This window comes from Lycium barbarum, chromosome 6 (genome assembly GCF_019175385.1).
Source record: "Lycium barbarum isolate Lr01 chromosome 6, ASM1917538v2, whole genome shotgun sequence".
NCBI lineage: Eukaryota > Viridiplantae > Streptophyta > Magnoliopsida > Solanales > Solanaceae > Lycium > Lycium barbarum.
This window is the reverse complement of record NC_083342.1, coordinates 12,735,227-12,756,349: the sequence shown is the minus strand read 5'-3', so window position 1 is coordinate 12,756,349 and position 21,123 is coordinate 12,735,227. Positions and strand designations below refer to the sequence as shown.

General features: G+C 34.1%; 1 long non-coding RNA gene across 1 annotated transcript; it reads left to right on the top strand.

Moving 5' to 3' along the window:
* Positions 1–17,201: 17,201 nt before the first annotated feature.
* Positions 17,202–19,633, top strand: LOC132600813 (uncharacterized). The gene is made up of 3 exons (XR_009567319.1): positions 17,202–18,286; positions 18,499–18,584; positions 18,880–19,633. It is a non-coding gene; the product is annotated as an uncharacterized LOC132600813 (long non-coding RNA).
* Positions 19,634–21,123: the final 1,490 nt, after the last annotated feature.

The following is a 21,123-nucleotide window of genomic DNA, read 5'->3' as shown; positions in this document are numbered from 1 at the left end:
TCTTTCAGATGAATCAAGAATAAATTACGATATTTGGTTAATCCTATATATAAGTATATGGTCATTTGGAATAAAACATTAATTCTACTGCAAGCAAGATTCGGAATATTATTTGCTTTAAATATTTTTATGGTTACTGACTCTGCTACTTTCAGATGAATCATGAATAAATTACTATATTTGGTTTAAACATATAAATAAGTGTAGTCATTTGGAATAAAATATTAATTCTACTGCAAGCAAGATTAATTAGGAATATTATCTGCTGCAAGCAAGATTATTTAGGAATATTATTTGCTTTAAATGTTAATGTCTTCTCGTTGAAACACAGAATAAGATTTAAGTATAGTGCAAGCAAATTCGGGACTCCTCACTCCGTGTTACACGATTTGGAGTATGGTGGTTGAACTATTTACTCTTTGATATAGTTTGACTAGGCGCGGAGTTTAAGAAATAAAAGAAAACTTTTGATCTAAAATAAATCATAAATATTTGAGAGGTTGCAAATCATTTTATTAGGGGTAAAAAAAGAAGTTTTAAGTTAAATTATTTCTAAATATAAAAATGTATTATTCTTTTTAGGACAGACTAAAAAGGAAAGTCTATCACATAAATTGGGACATAGGGAGTAATTTTTAGCGTGAATTTGAATATAAAATCTTTAAGTTTTTTTGAAATAAAATTTTCATATTCATTAACTACATGAAAGTACTATAAGTCAGAATAATTAACAATTTAAAGTATTTAAAAGCATGAGAAAAAACACACTCAAAGGAAAAACTCCCTTAACTCTCCTAATTGTAACTGAGTCACATAAAGTGGGATAGAGAATATTATTTTCTTTGAAAGTAAATATTAGTCTTCTCATTGGAATAACATTAACTCGACATCCTATTCAAGCATATTATGTGAAAATTATTTGATACACATAAAAATAACTGAAATTCATATAAATTAATATTCAACAAGATCCAAAATAGATAACAGATACAATATGTGATTGTATATTAAGTTCAAAACAGCCGCAGCACCAACAATGAAATCAATCAAAAACTAATGGTCAGACAGTGACAGTCATTATCAAAATCAATGCACGAGGCTCATCGACATTATATTAACAGAGGGCCATATATTCTTCTCCTTTTTTCACCTCTCGCCACTTGGTAATACTCTTGACATTAATCAACCTCAATTTGAGTATATATGTGTGCGCGCTATAATATTAATGAAATTAAGACAGTAAAGAAAAATAATCAGTCTTTCACCTGGACAAATATATAACTCCAATAGGTCTACTAATGCTATGATATTCTAAGGTAAGGGTTCAAATAAATTTAAGGGAAGATATTAAACATCTTTTATAATCCGTATAAGCACGACCCTATCATATTTTAATTAAATAAAAGATGGAATGAGCAAATTGTTCGTGGAAAAAACTGATTCCTTCTTGATTAATTATAGGCTGTAGTAAACCTACTTTTGACAAACAAGACTTCAGTATCCTTCTGATTAGTTCCAGATGCAATTCCTAAGCTTTCACGCAAAGCATATAAACTTGACAATTATGCAAATAAAGCAAGCAAATAAACACTTAAATACAGGTGATTAAATTACCAATACTAATGCTTTATAATAGTAAAATAATCAGGATCTACATATGCGTTATGACTAGGCAACCTAATACTAACATTTTCTAATTACGGGCAATGCTTACTCATATATAGTTAACGAAATGACAACTCTCAAGGTATGCCTTGTTAGAAATTCTCAATTTAGTGGACCCTCATTTTTAATATAATTGTACATAGATTGCTATCAATTAAAGACGCCCATTTTTCTAATCTAATAAAGTGTTATTTTATTGGGCAATATATAAATCTTATGTTATAAGGTATGTATTTTATATGTGTAGAAACCTAATTAACTTTTCAGTTATAATTAATGGGTTTATAACTGAAGAGTTGCACTTTTCTGAAAGGTTACATTTGAAGAGTTATTTCTCTTCTGAAGAGGTACCTCACTATTATATATTAGTTGCGGTCCCTAAGTCTGTTACTGATTTTCTTTTCCTCTCTGCCCCATTAAAAGAAGTGTCATAAAGAAAGTAACAAGACTTAGAAGATTATGACTTCGTTCTATCGATTTTTACAATGAATTGATTGAGGTAAGTGTCCTTACTATTATTCTTCTAAATTTATACCACTGTCTAATGATTTACTTACGATCTTGCGTGGAGTGTATAAAGTTTTCTAACAAGTGGCATCAGAGCAAGGTCTTGTTAGATCATTAGACGTGATATTTAATTTTTTGGAGTCAAATTTAGTGTTTTGGTTGGGTGGCTGTATAATACCAAAGTAAAATCCCGGTGTTCATGATATTTTTCCGCAAAGAGGCATTTGGTTCGGCTCCTTTAAAGAACAATTTTGGGGCAGATTTTGCCGTTCTTTTGTTAGACCAATATGTTTTAAAATTATTTATCGAAAGGAACTAAAAAAATGTAGATTTGGAATTCTGTTGTTTGAACATTTGGGATATATACGTTGCCTGATAGATCATTTACGTGGCAATACTTAAAGTATTTATTAAAAAAATCAAAAGAAAAAGTGTTTGCCATTGTAACCAAAATTTGTCTGCCACATATGGTTTTTTATTACAAAATGCTATTAAAGTGATTGGTGGTGCCCATTATTATTATGTTGGTTTGCTTATAAATTGTTCAATCGTGTATATGTGATACACCACCGATCTTCGATTTTTCAGTTAAGACATGATCGTTGGTGTTATTGTTTGAATCAAAATGTGATCAATTATATCATTCTCTTAGAGCATTGTATTCCTTGTCCAATTTGTAACAAATTACAATTTTTAAATTTGATTTCCTATATTATGCAATAGATGCAGTTTGGTTCTCATTTGTGTATGCATATTTGTTTTAAGTTTATGCAATTTTAAAGTGTTATTTTGGTTTAAGTTATTAATCTTTATTTGATAGTTTCTTTGAGATTAATATTTTAAAGGGCAAACCAAAATATATTAAAGGATAATTTAGTGTCAGTTTTTCCGGATTTAATGAGGTTTTCGGAGTAGCCAAAGCACTCTAAAACCATAAAGTACAAAGTGTTGACACCCAATTTTGTCCCTCCTTTATTTAATTTTATTTACTCGGGCTTCTAAACTTACTAACGAGCTAAATACTTTATTTCCACTATTTTTTAATTTTTATCGCTACTACTATTAATATCGCTACTTTTATTTTCAACAGTACGAGCATTACTTTATCATAAATTTCAAAAAAAAAAAAAAGGGTTCGTCATCACTTTATTTTCATTAAATTAATTATACTTTATCAAGTCCTTTATTTTCTACATATAAATCATTAATTATCATAATATATTTTGTACTAGTTATTAGGTTAAAAGCCCAAGAAAATAATTAAATTAAAGGAGGAAAAAGGACCAAATAACCAGCCCATTTATTGAATTCAACAGCCCAACCGACCAGCCCATTACCCATACTCACCCGTCTGGCCCAAACATTTCACCCGATCCAGCCCAATTCTATTTTTCGACCCGACCCGAGTCTGTGAAGAAAAGAACCCCTAGGGTTCCTTTCCCTTTCTTCACCCACCTCCTCCTCACTCTCTCTCTCTCCTTACCCTTTTCCGACACTCCCTCCTCTCTCCCAAGCTCCTCTCCACTCAGCCTCCCCTTCTCTCTCCCACGCTCCCTCCACTCACTGCTGTCCCCCCACGCCTCACTTCCTCTCCACTTCCCCTTGTTCCCCACGACGCTCCTCTCTCTCATACGCTCCTCTTCATCCTCACTCTATAAATAAAAAAGAATGATTCAGTATTTGGGGGGATTGTTCAGTGTTTTGGAGGAATTTCCATGGTTTTCGGGACTTCAATTTGAAATTCCAAACATCTTATTTTGTTTGTTCTTTTATTATTTCGAAGTCGAGTACATGAAAATTCGGGGATTCGACACTGATCGGAAAGATTGGTGATGCATGAATATTTTCTCACAAAAAGTCTTGAGTTTTCCTTTTTCTTTCAAAATCTGGTCTTGAACTTGCTAAACCAGAAAACATTTTGTTAAAACATGAATTTAGTGTCGAAAGGTGAAGGCTTTCGATCCGACTAACTTTCGTCGCTGTCGATAAAAGAACTTTAACTACGACAAAGACATTTTAATTGTCGACTCGAGTCTGTCAATACGAGAGTAGGTTCGAGGCCGCCGACACCCCATTTCACTGTACACAAAACAGGTCAGCAATCCTCTATTTTCTTCTGCCTTATTGCATTTACATTCCTCCGTGTGTTCTAGTGTTTCTATCTGCTTAATTTGGCTTTGCTGCGTCGGTTTTCTGTTGCCTGTCTAATTTAGTTGTCACGTTCTAGGGTAATATTTATCTCCTGTTTAGTTGAGTTATTGGGTTGGAATGATTTAGTCTGATTATCAGTGTTTAGTATGGTATTCATGCCCTGTCAGTTTTGATTATCACATTTAGTTCGTTTAGCTTAGTTGTCATGTAGTCTGATATCAACTGTCCATCTCTGTATTTAGTTTGGTCCTTGTCATTACATAGCACGATGCTGGCTTCCAGCTGCTTGTTCAGATTTCTTGGGATTAAGTTTGGTTCTCATTATTCGAGTAGTGGAGTTCTGCGTATCTAATACTGTGTTCAAATTGTTTGACTTCATTTTAGTTAAAGGCAACTTTACTTGATAGATGATCAGTATCTGTTGATTTATTAGCATTCCTTCGTATTGGTCTTAATATCATCATAGATGCCCTGCATTGCAACTTCATGGAATTGTTTCCCACTTTCCTTTGCGGTATGTTATATAGTCAGTCGGAAGCATGCGATGTTAGTACCGTTTAAGGTTGTGCGCTGTTTGGTACAAATGAGATTTAGTTTAACATGAATGTTAATGTATCTCACAGGATTGTTATGATTTCACGGTTGCTTCTTATTTCTTTCTCGACATCAACAAGGATAGTTAATCCCCTGCATTAATTCTGCTGCTACTGTTTGGTATACTGGTGTATCTAGAAAAGGATGTTTGTCCATTCTTAGATGTATTTCACCTATAAATATGACTCAATATAAGTATGAACAAGAAAGACTACTGTCAGAACAACATGTGAACTTTTCTTTTTTATAAACTTGGTTTGGGCTTTTTTCTGTTCACTCTAACCAGAAACTAGTAAACCTCCATGATTGTACACCTTGGATTATGGCAATATTCATTTTTAGACCACTGGAGACAAAGCTAGGATCACGTTCCCTTAAACCCATGGCTCCAGTTAATTTCTTGATGAGTATCAGTTAAAAAATGTTATCCTTTCAGTTTTATGAGCATTCTGTTTGGGTACTGGAAAACATGAGAGCAATGCATGAATGTTAAATTCACCGAAGGTTTAATGAATTCGTAAGGTTACTCATACATTTGCAACTTCACATAGAGCATGTTTCTTTGTTTATTTTGGTGTGCGAACTTGATTATTTGTACATATCTTTAAGGTCCTCAGTCACATATATGTTGTAATGGCTTTTCTTTAATTTATGGGTTGTGAATTGAACAATAGCGTTACTTTATTTCGCGTACTTATTTTGTAAAAGAATCATATCGTTACTCTAATCCTCTGTTATTTTCTTTGTTTTGACATGTACACCGGAGCCGGAGAGTTTCACTGTGAGACTCAACGACACCGCTTACGGAGTTCACACCCCTCCATCGCCTATACTCTTGTTTCGCTTGACTGAAATTGGCAGAATACCGCTGCCCTTTACGAAGGCCAAATGGCTTCATTTTTTATCATTCTATGTTCCTTTGATTTGCCCAATAGTGTGTTTAAAACTCCTTATATGACTAACCTCTTTATTTCCATTTTTTATGTCATTAATTGATTAACGTGAGGCACTATATAGTTATAGCAAAATTTTACATAAGGTCCACTATAGTTAATAATAGACCGTAGGCGTTTATTTAGAATAAAACGTTTAGAATATAAAAGGAATTGAGCAAATACTTTTAATAAAAATGGCTTTTGTTTTAAGTAAATTTCAACTATAAAATCAGCTTCTAAACAATACCTTACCAGCTAAAGTCACGTTACTAACGCTGTACATTTAGATCCTCTGCCTGGTTAGTAATATTTTCAGAAATGAATGAAGTATTACAGGTTTCATCTTAATCACTGCTTGTTGTTTCTTTCAATGTTCCGTTTTAAAAGAGACCATTGGAATATAATCAATAGACATTCATATATTTTTAAACAATCCTTTAGCATATTTTACACTTAGCCTAATTAAATTTAAGTTCGGTCGGATTAACCATTATTAATGGAATTTAGAGGATGCCTAATACCTTCCCTCTAGGTTAGTTGAACCCCGTACCTAGAATCTTTTGGTTTCGTAGACTTTAAAATAAAATCAACTTTAGATAATTACTTTAATTACCTTAGGTGTCCTAATTCACCATAAATAATTAGGTGGCGACTCCTAACCTTAAAATAAACAATAAATAGGAATCACCAATATGTTGTACTTCTAATTTAACCCGGTTAAAGTGGGGTATAACACAAAGTTCGAAAGATTTCATGTGAAACATGACATTAGTGCATTAAAGCAATATCATTAATACCAAATATTACCTATCTACAAGTTTGAGAGTAGCCAAAGCATCTTAAATTTGATAGTCAAGATGTGTCAATCTTATAAAGGTATGGTATTAATATTGCAATCAATTCATTAGGAAATTAGCCGGCCGCCAAAAGGTACGACTAATATGAGGGAATTGATTGGGGTAGAATGAAACATTTAAATATTAAGAACGAATTTTCCCAGTTGCCCAAAGGTACGGTAATGTTCGAAGGATTCTTGTATTTTGATTGTTTCAGTTCTATAGTTAGTAAATTCCGTGTGGCTTGCAAACTTCTGTCCAAAGGTGATGTTGGATTTTAGTAGTGTCAAGTTTATTTGTCTTTAGCAAAAAAATAACTTTAAATCTTTTGGCAACATTATTCTGCAAAATTTTATTTAAATTTTTGTTGTACTTTTCGGATTTTCTAAAGTAGTGTTGCATAAAGCGAATATCAATCTGCGTTTTCCCAGTGGCATCTTAGGGATGTCTTTTTTTTTTACTATTTTTCCGTTGTGCATAAAAGAAATAGTTATTTCTACTGAGAATGAAATTATACCATGTGCGCTTCTTGTTTCAACTGGAATAGATTAGTCTAATATGTTGCCAAAGTAACCTCTATTAGATAAATTTATTTATGTTGAACATTAATCGTGTTTTTTCTATGCGAAATAATTATCCCAAAGGAAGATTGTTTTGGCCAGATTATGGATAGTCATGAATATGTGATACATATAGTAATATCATGCTGGTAATGTGTCGGTCCAAAGAAAGTCGTATTACTGGGCCGTTTTGGTAGTCAATAGTTGTGAACTATATATAAGAGTACCACTTACAAATTATTATTTATGTCCAAAGACTAAATAATAATGTTGTGTTAGGTATCTTGAGATGAGCCCTTTTGGATATATATGTATTTGAATTACGTATAGCCAGAGTTCATTGAAATCAAAGCATATAGACATTAAATGTCTAATTGTGAAGAAAAAGAGTTCAGAGTCTTCTTGTGCCGATAGAACATATTAATATAAACTCCATTATTGCGACAACTCATGAAAGGTTGCAACCTAAAGTTGTTTTAATGATCATACAACTTATATGGTCTCTACGATGAGTCACTTCAGTAGGAGGTTTTATTTATGCTTTTGACATGTTTAAAAATAATTTCTGTACAAATTAAAGCTTTAAGAATTTTATGTTTATACGTTTATTGAGAACTCTGAAAATAAAGTTATTGACTTTCGACTGCGGTTTTGCATAAAGTATAAGAAAGTGGTTTTGGACTATTTAAAGTCATAAAGTAGGACTAGTTGGAAATAGGCATGATTGAGATCAATTCTACATGTAATTTCCATGCTCTGCATCCATACTTGATCTATGTCATTGATTTTGCTGATATCGTGATCATTGATGGGTTTAGTGATGAATATATGTTACGAAAACCGCTTTGATCCTATATTCGTACGATTGATGGACCAGATTGCTTAGGAATAGCAAATTGTGCGCACTATAAAGTTTTTGGTTATGTACAATTTTTTAGAAGTACAATATATGTGGTCCAAGTGGGAGATTGTTAGAAATTCTCTATCTAGTGGATCCTCATATTTAATATAATTGTACATAGATTGCTATCAAATAAAGACGCCCATTTTTCTGATATAATAAAGTGTTATTTTATTGGGCTATATATAAATCTTATGTTATAAGGTATGGATTTTATTGGGCTATATATAAATCTTCTGAAGAGGTACCTCGCTATTATATATTGGTTGTGGTCCCTAAGTCTGTTACTGATTTTCTTTTCCTCTCTGCCCCATTAAGAGAAGTGTCATAAAGAAAGTAACAAGACTTAGAAGATCATGACTTCGTTCTATCGTTTACAATGAATGGATTGAGGTAAGTGTCCTTACTATTCTTCTTCTAAATTTATGTCATTATCTAATAATTTACTTGCGATCTTGTGTGGAGTTATTAAGTTTTCCATCATGCCTTTCTAAGAATACATAACTAAAGTTTAGAATTTTCTCAAGAATGATTTTAAGCTTAACACATTTTTATTGTTTTTTTAGTCCATTTTTTTTCCCCCAGAAAGAATTCAGCATATTGCCAAAAATCTAGACTAACAAAGGGGATTGCATGGTGGCCGTGACATAGAGCTTCACGAGTATTACTTTTAAGAAAACAACATAACAACTCTCTTAAAGATAAAGAGACTCCAATTAGATGACTTATTTAAGGCAAATGAAATTAATTACTAATGTCTGAAAGTTGCAAAGTCAGTCTCTAACAATCAAAAGAATTTGAACGAATTATGGAAAGAAAATGGACAGTTGTAGGTCGCCAATCTGCAGCTTATACAGCAGTAAAGGGTAACGATCAGAAATCTTAGAAATCGTGGCCATACTGATGTTCAGCCAAATAAAATCAACTGTAGACCACATTGTTTGCTCTCAAAACACCTCTGATTTCTTTCCTTCCATACAGTCCACCATATGCATGATGGGACAATCCTCCATCTCTCCTCCTCCTTTGTTGTATTTCCATCCCTATTCCAACTGTTTAGAACTCCTTTAATGTTCCCAGGTTTCACCCACTTGATCTTCCTCAGGCTGATGAACATCTTCCATAGTTGTTTTGTCCATTTGCAGTGTAAACAGAGATGGTTGATTGTCTCATTTTGTTCCTCACATAAGAAACACCTTGAGCATAAATGGAACTCTTTTTTTCAAGTTGTCATGAGTCAGTACTGCTTCTTTTGCCAAGAGCCAGTTGAAGCAGTTCACTTTGTGTGGAACTTTTGTCCTCCAGATCATCTTCCAGGGCCAATCATCCTCCTGCATAGTGGAGGTGTTCAGGTCCTTATAAGCTGAATTAACTGAGAAAATTCCTTTGCTGTCCTTTTGCCATTCTATTGTGTCTCTTTCTCCTGTCAAATTGTTGAAAGTGGCCATTGTATTATGAAATGCTTCTATCCTCTCTATCTTCCAGTCATTCAAGTTTCTTCTCAAATTCAAGTTCCATCCCTGTCCAGTCCATATCTCAGCAACAGTGGCTTGTTGCATTTGACAGAGAACAAATAGATCAGGGTACAACTGTTTCAGGGTTGTACTATCAATCCACTTATCATTCCAGAATGAAACCTTTAACCCATTCCCAACCTTACATCTGATCCTTGCTAGCATAATAGGCCACAAGTTCCTGATTTCTCTCCAAATTGTATGGTATAGTTACCATGCTTGTTGTCCAGTCATCTTCCATTCCATATTTAACAGTGATGACATCTTTCCAGAGCATGTTCTCTTCTGTAGCAAAATTCCATAACCATTTCATCATTAGGCTTTGGTTCTGGATCTTCATGTCTCTAATGCCCACTTCTCCTACCTTCTTGCTAATTGTCAATTCTTCCCAATTGACCAGATGTATCTTTTTCTTGTCTTCAGTGCCTTGCCAGAAAAAGTTCCTTCTAAGCATGTCAATCCTTTTGACAGGTGTTGGAAAGATGGACATCATGTATGATGGTAAAGCATCTAACACACTGTTGACCATAGTCAGTCTACCCCCAAGAGAAAGGTACTGACTTTTCCAATTGGACAGTCTTTTCTCACATTTCTCTAAAATCCCATTCCATATCCCTATGGATTTGCTTTTAGCTCCCAATGGCATGCCCAAGTAAATAGTTGGGAGCTCCCCCACTTTGCCTCCAAGCTTCTCAGCTAACGTCTCCAATTTTGGCACCTCATTTATAGGATAGATGAAACTTTTCCCACAATTGATGTGTAATCCAGAAACTGCTTAAAAGATGATGAAGATAACCCTTAGCATTAGCATACCATTTTCCTCTGCATCACAAAATACTAAGGTGTCATCTACATACTGTAGATGTGTGATCTCTAAATTGTTTCCATCTCCCACCTGGAATCCCCTTATCCATCTTCTCTCTTGTGCTGTGTTTAACATGTTGCTCATCCCTTCCATTGCAAGAATGAATAGGAAAGGGGATAAAGGGTCCCCCTGTCTCAATCCCCTTTGAGAAGGAAAGAAACCACAAGGAGTTCTATTGACCAAAACTGAGAGTTTTATTGTACTGATGCATTGTTTAATCCATCTAGTACCAAAGCCCATCTGCTCCAGCATCTTGATCAGGAAGCTCCAGTTTAAATGATCATAAGCTTTTTGGATGTCAAGTTTGCATAGAATGCCTGATTTTTTGCTTCTCTGCCTGGAATCCACGCATTCATTAGCTATAAGAATTGCATCCATAATTTGTCTCCTTTTTATTTGCCGCCACCAGTTCTCAAACTTGAAATATGAACTGTTTTTCTCCCATTCCCCACATTGTAACATCAGTGGGGAGTGATCAGAAGTTACCCTGTGAAGTATAGTCTGCTTGATGTTTCTGAAACTGGCATTCCATTCTTCTAATATGAGAAACTTATCTATTCTTGATGCAATAGTATTCTGTCTCCCTTTTTCCATGTGAACTTTCCTCCAGACATCAAAGGAAGAAAGGAAGAAGGAAGTGAGATTTAAAGCTGAAACACATACCTAACAGTAATAAAATTGAGAACCAAGCAACGAAAATTGAAGCTGTACTTAACGTGACGCATGAAATATTTTGGGACTAAATGTTCTCCCAATTTTTTTTGGACTCAGATTCGCAAGAAACTCTAAAACCTTCGTGGATAAATCCCCAGGTAAATTTACCTGCAGATTTGAAAATCCCCAAGTAAAAATTTGGTAGAAATTCATAGTAGGAATGTGCTTGCGGATTTTCACGCAGATAAATCCCCATGTAATTTTGCATGAAATATTATAATTCTTATTTCCAAAGAAATCAGGAATTTCACATCACCCATCCACACTCAAAACGGCCCCCACATATTCTAATTTGTATTTCATTATTTTTTATGACTTGAAACCTCAGAAGTTACCCTGTGAAGTATAGTCTGCTTGATGTTTCTGAAACTGGCATTCCATTTCTTGATGTTTCTGAAACCTATCTATTCTTGCTGCAATAGTATGTCTGTCCCCCTTTTTCCATGTGAACTTTCCTACATTCGCAAGAAACTCCAAAACTGCGAAACTCCAAAACCTTGTGGATAAAAATCCCCAGGTGTGTGCTCACCAAGAACCAGCAAATTCCCTTTTAGGCAACCACCTCCAAATTAATTCGCCGAAGCAGCACGTTTTCCCACGCAATTCCCGCTGCTGCGCCGAGCTTTCCGTACTTTATCTCATCTTATAAAGTGTGGAACTTTTATGTTTTTAACCGATGTGGTACTATTTGTCTTCAACCCTCATTTCTCTGCTTATTTGTATTTACTCAATTTGGCCTTGAGAATTTTTGATCTTTTTCCGGAAAATTATTTTATTTTGTTTGAAAATTAGCGTTTGGCCATAAAAATTTTAACAACTAAATATTCTTTGCAAAAACTATAACCAAACACAACTCCGTTTTCAACTTCAACTCCAAAATTTCAAATAAAGTGAAAAATATTTGATTTTCATGGCCAAACGCCTACTCAATAAGTCCTATTTTGTACTCCATCAAATTAAGACTTACACAATCCACAATAAAACGAAAGAGTTCGAGTGAGAGAAAGTGGATTAAATTATGACTATGCTACTTTTATTTAACCAAAGGAACTCTCAGTTATTTTCCAATTTACATTAGCACGATAAATTCTTTTTCAATATAAAAAATATCTTAATTAAACACAACCCAGTGTTCAAAAGTGGTACACCAATTCTAATAAAGAGTACACGATCAACATTTTTATGATGTTAAAAGTTATAATTAAATGATGTTTGAAAAGAGTACGTATAAGAAGATCACTTGATACTTAAATATCAATACTAACATGTATAAACTAATATAGTTCAAGTTACATGCTATAGTTAAATCATGTCATTTTAAATACACGTGGACAATTAAAAATAGTTAAATTATTTTGATCAAGTTACTTCAATAATATTAGAAGTTAATTGAAAAGATGGGTGATAATAAAATTATTTGATCACTTGATACTTAAATCTTATCACTAATATGTCACGCCCCGAACCATGGCCTGGACGTAACACGGCACTCGGTGCCTGACTGCGTGTGACCGAGCGAACCACATGGCTTGCTGAATCATCATGATACATACATGAGCGGAAATATAACGTGAATGCATCAGCCTTTATAAAACGTAGTAAGTCATAATACTTAATAAAAACACTTGTTTAAACATGAGTGCGGAAATAACATGAATGAGCCAAAAATGGCTATACGACTCCGAATGTCTGACATAACATAACTGACTTGTCTAGTCTATGAAACCTCTATCATGAGTCTGACTGGAAAACATACTTACTGGGACAAGGCCCCCAGCGTACCTTCAGATGCATAACTAAGCATAAAACAAAAGTTGACTAAACCCCGAATGAGATGGGGCTCACCAATAAGCTGATACGAATGCTGTCTTACTGAGCAGATGTGTCGTCCTGTATATCAGTACCTGCATCGTGAAATGCAGGCCCCCGGGCAATAAAAAGGGGACGTCAGCACATTGAATGTACTGGTATGTAAAACAACTGAAAGAAATAACATGGGACATGGAATAACATGATAAGAACTGAAACTGAAAACCTGGACATGAACATGAGTGCATACATATATATATAAAACATGGTAAAAATATCATAAGTAGGGAGAGCAATAACTTATAACCGATCCATGGTATGGTGCTTGCGTCCCGCCAGCAGAACACTCAGTCTTTGCCAGGGAACATGAGATTTAATAAAATATGAAAGGATCCAGTCATTATGAGAGATCGTCCGGGACATGGGTGGAGTGATCCTCATCCTACGGTGGCTACGTAGTTTCAGGCTATCTGAAGCCCTCCTCGGTAATTAATGCAACTCCCAAAACATGAACATGAAAATAGTGGCACTTGCTGCCCATGTTATATCATGAATCGTAACTTGCTTGTACATGGTATTCATGATCATAACTTGCTTGTACATGGTTTTCATGAATCATAACTTACTTGTACATGATTTTCATAAATCATAACTTGCTTGTACATGGTTTTCATAAAAAATAACTTGTAAATATAGTTTCATAAGATAACTTGTCATAGTCTTGCAAAACATGTTTTTGATGCATGAGTAATAACAATAGTTCATAATCATATATATATACTTGACTTGAAAACATGCTTGTAACTTGCTGGATGAAATCATAAAGTTTCATATAAACATAATGAGAACACATGAGGAAGAATTCATGATTCATGGATTTAGCTAAGATTCCTAATATCCGTAATGGAAGATTAGGAATACAATAACGAACATAGATACAAAATTCATGTACATACATACATAATTACGGGCTACCAATATGTTGGGTTTAATGCCCTAGGATTTGAACTTCATATATTTTACGAAGCGAATCATGGGGAAGAACGTAGAGATTCCCACATGTGGATGGAAGTTCTACATACCTTAACTTTCCGCTTTTGAGCGTATCACAATGTCCTTCAACCCTTTCAACTTCAATCTATAGCAATACAAGTCATAGGGATCCTATATTAGCAACAATATCCATGTTTTGTTCATCTAAGCATTTTATCAAACACTTAGTGGGCATGAAGCTCTATAACCCTCATTAATGGTGTTTTCTTCACCCAATCTCCATTCTTTTACTTCTAGCTAATGCTAAAATCTCAATTAGATGTAATTAACATCATTCTTCATCACCCATATGAATACAACAATCCCAAATCAACAATCCAACAACTCTAGCATAGTTCATATAATTCTCTTCATCCAACCCAAATATTATTCTCCCAAGAATTCATCAATTCACAACTATAAATGATTAGGGATAAAAACATTACCTTTTTGAAGTCCAATCCTCTTGAATTCGGGTTCTAGGGTTTCCACATCCAACAAAAATGTTCCAATCCTAACTCTATGGATTAGAAGAGTTTTACTCAAGTTAGAAAGGGATTAGGGACTTAAATTCAACTTAGAATCATGATAAAAACTTACCTTGGAAGATCTTGAGGTTTGGGATTTGTTGTCTCTGAGTTTAGAGAGAATTTTCGTGAATGGGGTGTTGGGGAAATAAACCCCAACCCCAAATATAACAAGAAAACGCGTAAACCCGACTTTTGACCCGAAAACGTACTTAACGGACCAAACGACGAACCGTCGATCAGATTGACGGAGCGTCGATCTGCTCCGTCGAATTGGTCAAATTTCCAGTGAACAATGCACAATCGACGGTTCAAAGGACGAACCGTCGATCAGATCGACGAACCGTCGATCAGATCGACGAACCGTCGATCAGATCGACGAAACGTCGATCTTCCAGTCGAAGTCACCCATTTTCCAGCGAAGACAGGCTTCAGTAAAACGGGCATAACTCTTTGCAAAGATGCCCGTTTGACCTCCATAATATACCGTTGGAAAGCTATTTCAAAGGGCTACAACTTTAATCAAGGATGTTTTCCCAAATTCCAAATTAATAATGGGGTTATAATCGTTGGAAGTATGACCTTCTATAAACTCTCTTGCAAACATGTTCCGTAGAGTGGTTTTCATCTTTGCTTTGCCCAAAGACATTTCTTATGACTTAATTGGTTTTCAAAACACTTCCTATAATCCTCATATTGGTTCCATTATATTATCATCTTATGAGTCAAACTTTCGTCCGAAGTTACGAGGTGTTACATAATATTTACAAATTAATACTAATCGTTAAGTAATTAACATACTTTAGTCAAAATGACATCATTTTAAATACTTGTGAAGAACTACCATATAGTCCTATACAACATAGGTTTAGCTGAATGTCTGATGTAATCATATCTTTGTTTGCAATATTCTTTTACAATACAATATAAAATTTTAATTTTAAATATAATAAGATTTATGACTATTATTTTTGTTACTCCCTCCGATTTAAGTGGACTTACTTTTCTTTGAATCTGTTTAATTTAGTAAGTTTTTAATTCAAACATCCTACATGATAAGTTTAAGACAACAAACTTAAAACTAAAGAGATTTTGATAAATTACATACATTTTTAGTTTAAAATTACAAGATTCAAAAGTCTCTCTTTATTACTAATCTATGTGTTTAGGATGAAGTAATGATTTACACCCGGCCATTATGTTTAATGAAATGTAATATTCAGTATAAATAAATATAGTATTATTAACCTTTATATGGGATGAATATTTTAACTGCATCTACCGTAAATGAATTTAAAAAATATAGAAGAGATAGAATTATTAGGAAAAATAATCTTAGTATATAGAACTCTAGGTAGCTCCTCAATAAACCATTGGGAAGTCGCAGTAACAAATCTCCAATTAATTCCCTAGGTAATAAAACTCTTATATAAACCCCAAGGAAATAATCCCAGCTTTAATTGTAGCAATAAAAGCCCCATGTGATTCTCTAGGTAGTAAACTTCCTAGATAAATCCCCAAGAAATAATCCCAGTTAAAGTTGGTGAAAAAAAAAAGGTAATTTTCTAGGTAATAAAATTCCCAGATAAAGATCCAAGAAATAATTTGCAACTAAAATCGCAGCAATCAAATTCTCAAGTAATTCTCTAGGTAATAAAATACTCAAGTAAATCCCCACAAAATAATCCTTTGGCAAATCCGCAAAAACAAAATCCCGAGTAGTTCCTAGGTAATAAAATCACTAGATAAATCCACAAGAAAAAATCCCCAGCTAAAATTGCTGCAACAAATTCCGTAGGTAAGGAAATCCCCAGGTAAATCCACAAGAAAGAATCCCCGGGTAAATCGGCAGCAACAAAATTCCCAAGTAATTCCCTAGGTAACAAAATCACCTTATAAATCCCTAAGGAAAAGTTCCCAGCTAAAATCGCAGTAACAAAATCCCTAAGTAATTTTCTGGATAATAGAATTCCTAGGTAAATCCCCAAGAAATAATCCCTACATAAATTTGCAAGTATTGCTACATGGGGAATTTCTTGCGAATTCACAAAGGAAATAAATTTTTCATAGTTTTGATCTTTTACCCGCGGAATTACCTACAAAATGATACTTGGGGATTATTTTCCTCAAGTAAATCCCCATGTAAAATTTTGGCACTAAATGGCGCCAAATTTACCTGCGAATTTACCTGGGGAAATCATATCCGCAGGTAAATATAATAGAGTTTAGAAATTTTTAGATTTCCGCATGTAATTTGAGTTTTGTGAAAAAAATCCCTAGGTAAAATCCCCATGTAATTTGAGTTTTTCTGGTAGTGAGATTTTTACATAACTTTAGATAGCTTGAAACCCGAAGTTCAGAACTTTGGACCTAGAGAGAGCTTAGAGCTGCCGTGGAGGCTGGAGTTACAGGGTTTTACCTTCTCTTCTTTGTAATAATTGTTTTTGCATTTTTATTCGCATGATTTGTTATTTCTCCTCCATGTGCATGTGGAGCTAAACTCTTTAGTTCTAGGGTTTTGGCTCAAATATGAAAGTTGATGTTTGATTATTGTTTATATCTATTGATTTTTCATCTTTGGGTTATTTATTTATTCGTGATCTTAATTGTTTGACTATTTGATGAAATAGTTAGACACTATCTGTGGCGTGTGAATTGAACTAGGGATAGGGAATTTGCATGTGTAATAAGAATAAATAGAGCTTGTTCGATTAATCATTTCGCTAATGAGGATAGGAATATACCCTTTAGCCTTGTTTAGTTGAATACGGAAAAGTAAATGCATTCTTGTTACCTCTGGCGACAATAGGAATAATATAGGTGTTATAGTAGCATCTACAGGCTTGTGAGCGACTCAGAAGGTACTCATAAAGTTAACATCAACTTGTCAACTAGTAACCCATAGGTAGAACGATTTGAAGACTCAACTAGATTGTTAGTGGTCATAGCCCGAGATCTATCTCTTCTCCGATAAAAATCCTCTCTTTCTTGGTTGAAGTTCATTAGTTGCTTTCTTTTATTTTTATTTAGTTTATAAATATAACTTTGGATTTTATTTCTTGTTTAGATAATTATCATTAGTTTAATTTAGTAAATAGTTAATTATAAGTCTCTGTGGGTACGATATCTGGACTGTAATTCTATATTACTTGTACGACCACGTATACTTGCGTGTGCGTTTGGGAGCAACAACATCATCCTTCATTTTCTTGACATCCAGGGCAATGTGGGTGCACTTAGATTACTTTTTTAGGAAAGGCTAGTGAGCAATTAAGATCTCAACACAAAGATTCCTAATACTTGCTGAAGAGCTTTCTATTTTTCCCTTACTGAAGTCTGGCTGTGAATAATAATTTCAGAGCAAATTTTAGTTTCTTTTTTTCAGGGATTATTTGAGTGAGTGCATGCAAATATTGTGTTGTTTCTTTTTCAGGGATTATTTGAGTGAGTGCATGCAAATATTGTGTTTCATAGTAAATTGACAAAAGCTTACGGTAGACGGTAGTTATACCTTTATACTTTCTGGTAGCTTGACTGAAGTTTATTCTCGGTTCATAATATTGAAGATTTTGATCTCAATTAAAATACTTATTTTTCAGGACCAGCGCGAAGAGAATTTTATGGGTTACTTGCTACTTTCCACCGATTCAGTCCATCTAATTCAGATTTGCTCGGGGTATGACCCATATAGAAATAACATGAATTTTCATTCTCAGGATTCTCAATCTAAAACTTTTGGTTAAGGGTGGATGAATCTCATCTACCATACTTGTTGATGGTCAATATTACTCCCTCCGTCCCAAAATATTTGTTACTTTTAACTTTTTGAGATTCAAACTACATAATCTTTGACCAACATTTTAAGCTGTATTTTTCCACAAACAACAGGACGTTCAAACAAAGAGTTAATGAGGAGCAACAATCACTTGGTAAGAGTAATAGGAGGCTGTAAGAGACTTTTTATCCATTCATTGGTATGTCTTGTCTGTCTTTATGTTCTTTTCTGTCAACCTATTCCACCAAACATTCAAGCTAAAATAGTTGATTTCTACTATATCATAGTTGACTTAGGAAGAGTATCATAGTTGATAATTTTCAGTGGCATTCCCACATTTACCAGACTTTTCTTTTGGTTTCATTCTTCAAAGAGTCACTGGAAGCATGCACTTAATTTTATCTCACTTAAATTTACCACAATCATGTTAGTTCAATGTGCTATTCAAATATTAGCTGCAATGTAAATTATAAATTTTCTTGTGTTGATTGCAGAGAATGAAAAAGGTACATTCTAGCAGAAGAAGCATTGAGGATTGTTGAGTACGATATTGATGATGATAAATAAAATATCCTTGTCCTGATTGTGTTTTATTCATAGTTTGTCAAGAAATAATAAGGATACAAAAAAAGCAATTTAGCAATAGTTGATTGTCTGGTAGGATATATTTGTTGCTAAATTACTATGAGTAAGTATCCTATATTATTATTGAGTTTTCATCTGCAGGGATTTATCAAAAAGGAGTTGGAATTGAACAAGGAGTCAACAAGATCCGAATTAGATAAGGAAAGGAATTTGGTTTAACTTCTACTTGTTATTCCTCTTCAAGTTGGAATCTAACAAGATGGAACAAGCGTATAATCTATAAATAAGGTCTATCAACGTTCTGAAGAGTCCATACAGATACAAATATTTCAGCAGCCAGAGTTTCTTTGAATTCCAAGGAAAGAAGCCTGAAATACGAAATAGAATTGGGTCAGTGTCTATGTATGTTTAAAAGTCTGTTCCATAGGTTGAAACATATTCTCTTTTGTGTCAACTCTAGTGAATGTAATAGGTTTTGATTTGTAATCTTTTATCATCTTTATTATAAGCATTAGTTAAGGTTATAACACTTTCTAAGTTTGTTGTTTTCGTTTACAAGTTAAAGGTAGCTTGAAAGGTAGTAGCAATTTAGGATTGTTGTAAAGGGCTTAGGAGTTGGTCCTTTGGATTGTGAGGGGTAATCCAATTTGGCTTGGTGTTTTAGTGAAGTTTAGTTGAAATCCTACAGCTCGTGGTTTTTACATCCATTCGAGCCTAGATGGTTTTTCACATATAAATCTGTTGCACGATATTTCTTTTCTTTGTTGTTTTAAGTTTGAAAAACTAAGGAGGATCACACTTAAGAAACTGTGTCTATGTATGTTCATTAAAATAAGAAAATTCAGTAAAAATTTAAGTTAGATGAAAATTGTTGTAGACCCAATTCCCCCCCCCCCCCCCCCCCCCCCAACTCTTGTGTCTATTTAGGAGTCAAGTTTATTAATTGGTATGAAAGCGGGTTGCTCGTGTCTAGGTTAACCCCTTCGAAAGATCCGTAAAAATGAATTCTGAAATAGCACTACCAGAGGGACAATCCAGTGCTAGGCCTCCTTTATTCAACGACCAACACTACAATCTGTGAAAAAAGTCGTATGGAGATTTATTTGAAAGTTGAGGACTATCAGCTTTGGCAAATCACAATGAGAGGACCATTAATTCCCACCAAGACCAAAACTGATGGCGCAAAAGCTCCCAAGACCGAAAAGGAATTTGATACTATGGATTTTAGAATGATGGAAAAAATGCAAAAGCTATCAAGACTCTATATTTTGGTTTGGGAATTGACGAGTACAATAAAGTTTTAGGATGTAGTAGCGCCAAAGAAATTTGAGACTCTTTGGCACTAGCTTATGAAGGTACGTCTCAGGTAAAACAATTCAAAATTGATATGTTGATAAGAAAGTATGAATTATTTGCCATGGGTAAAAAAGAATCAATTAAGGATATGTTACTAGATTTACTCATGTTACTAATGAACTTAAATCTCTTGGAAAAGAGTCAACTACTGAAGACCATGTCAGGAAAATCTTGAGGATTTTACCTTCTTCATGAGAGCCCAAAGTCACAACAATTAAGGAAGCTAGGTAGCTGAGCACAAGGAAAATGGATGATTTGATAGTAACCTGCAAATATACAAACTCAAGAAAATTGATCAGATTAAATAGGAACCCAAGATGGAGCGTAGCTTAGTCTTAAAACCTACAAAAATAATTCTGACCTCGAAGATGTAGAAATGGCTATGTTTGTTCACAGGTTAAAAAAGCACTTCAAGAAAGAAAACTTTGGAAAAAAAAACAGAGAGACTCGCAACAAAGGAAAATCAACTGAAAAGACTCAGTTCAATGGGTGTTTAAGTGTGAAAAACTTGACCACATATTAAAGATTGTCCCTTGTTGAAGGAAGAACAAAAGAAGAAACGTTTAAATTTTAAGAAGAAAAAAAATATTGCTTCAGAGGCCTTTAAAAGAGCTATGATGGGAACTTAGGGAGAAACCTGTGATAATGAATCAAGCGATGAAAGTGAAGGTGATGGAATGATAGCTCTGTAACACCTCGTGCCTTCAGGCTAAGGTTGGTCTGTAAGATGAGGATATAATGGAACCAAGACGGGAAGTGTTTGAGACCTATAAAAGGTATAAGAAGAGTCTTCGGGA